We start from the raw sequence: 1,975 nt of genomic DNA, 5'->3' as shown, positions 1-1,975 counted from the left end.
ATACACGCGCACACACGCACCCTCATTTTACCATGGATATTTGGGTAAAAAACTTTTTTTACCCAAATATCCTTGGTAAAATGAGGGTGCATGTTATAGGCAGGTGCGTGGTATACCCCGATAAATACGGTATATATATATAGATAGATAGATAGATAGATAGATAGATAAAAAAAAGTCAGTTCTGTTATGGTGAATATATTTATTGTGTGATTGACAATTGATTGGTAATAAAGGTTTTTTCAATCAAAAATCTGTTCTTATCAGTTTAATATCTGATACGTCCCCTATCTAGGGGCCATAAATTAAATGGATTTTTGAGAATGGGAGCCGATTTGGAAACTTGCTTCCGTCGCCCAATGCATTGACCCGATATGGCAGTATCTTCGGGTACAGTGCACCACCCCATTCCAGTGTTAAAAAAGACAGATTCTTATTTAATCCTCTGTGGGTGCTGCTGCAGCTGTTGCCTGCCTTGTCATGTCAGTCAGACTGGCTGCAGAAGGTGCCGCTGCTGTCCAGACCCAGTACTGCTGAATGGCCTCCTTAATTGGATAAGCTCATCGTATCCTCACAAAAAAAAAAGAGTTCCACAATTAGAGACCACAATAATGAGTTGCACTGACTGGTTTATGAACGTCTATCCATTTGGCGTTTTACTGACCATGTTTGCACACTGATTGATGTCATAAAAACTAAAAAAATAATAATAATACTAATCTAGCACACCTGTGCAGGTTTGACATGACATGATACGTAGCTGTCTTGCAGGTGGTGCTGAATCCTGTTAAATGATGTGAGGGTCTCATGGTTATTCACAAGGGTGCGTCATTGCTGTTGCTTGACCATGCATTGGTTCTGTGGTCAGTGAATGATAAAAACAAAATTTGCCATCCATTGATTGATGGGAAATCAGCCATGAGGCATTTGTTTTTAGAAACTGCTGCTCACAACCAATGTTGCAATGGAGTGTCTCCATCTGCTGGTGGTATTGGATAAGCATTAGTGCTATGATGGGGTCTGAAGAAGAAGAAGAAGATGGAAAAAAATTAATAAAAAAAAAGAAAGAAAGAAAGAGAGAGAGACTGACTGAGTGAGTGGGTAAGAGAGAGAGTGAGTGAGTGCTTGAGTGAATAATTGAGTGAGTGAGAGAGAGAACAAATGAATTAAAGTGAGTGAGTGAGTGAGTGAGAATGAATGAATGAAAGTCTGAATGACAGAAAGAAAAAAGTATGAAGAAAGAAGTATGAAGAAAATAAAATGTATATGGAGTTGCAAACATGAGTGCAATCTACAAAGCTGTTGAGGCTGGTCCTCATGGGAGGATTGTTGCACCCAGGACCTTTAGTTCTATTAAATGTCATTCAATGCCACTGCCAGGTGTAAACAGCAGAAGAACCAGAAGCACCAACAGCACGACCATGGGTTGTCAGATTACCCTGATTCAGAAAAGAGTCCAAAAGGATGCAGGTGAATACTGTTTATTTTCAGTTTCTCGTAACAGTTGGTTTGATTCCTTGTCCGGACAGCCAGGGAGGTGGCTGCAGGCAACAAAGGTAGGCGTGTTATTTTCATATGCAGATCTTAACCCCTTAAGGATGGAGGGCGTGCCCATACGCCCCCGTTTCAAAGTCCTTAAGGACTGAGGGTGTATGGATACGCCCGTGGGAATTTCGGTCCCCGCCGCTAGCCGTCGGGGACCGGACCGAGATGCCTGCTGAAATCTTTCAGCAGGCATCCTGTGAAAATGCCTAGGAGGGTCCTGAGAACCCCCCATGTCGGCCATGGCGGCAAATCGACGTTTGTGGCAATTCCGGGCTGATCGGGTCTCTGATGACCTGATTGCCCGGAAAATAGGGATGAAAGGATTTGTCAGTGACAGCCCCAATCCTCCTAAGGGATAGGAGCGAGGTGGCAGTGGTGCCATCCCCCCCTATCCCCTGCCATTAGTAATGACTACTGACCAATGGCAGTT

General features: G+C 43.3%; 1 non-coding gene across 1 annotated transcript; it reads left to right on the top strand.

Annotated features, from left to right (window-relative positions):
- Window positions 1-219: 219 nt before the first annotated feature.
- LOC130296016 (U2 spliceosomal RNA) lies at window positions 220-406 on the top strand. The gene has a single exon (XR_008849108.1). It is a non-coding gene; the product is annotated as a U2 spliceosomal RNA (small nuclear RNA).
- Window positions 407-1,975: the final 1,569 nt, after the last annotated feature.

Source organism: Hyla sarda, chromosome 11 (assembly GCF_029499605.1).
Source record: "Hyla sarda isolate aHylSar1 chromosome 11, aHylSar1.hap1, whole genome shotgun sequence".
Classification (NCBI taxonomy): domain Eukaryota; kingdom Metazoa; phylum Chordata; class Amphibia; order Anura; family Hylidae; genus Hyla; species Hyla sarda.
Note: the sequence above shows the minus strand (reverse complement) of the source record. Positions and strands in the feature narration are given on the sequence as shown.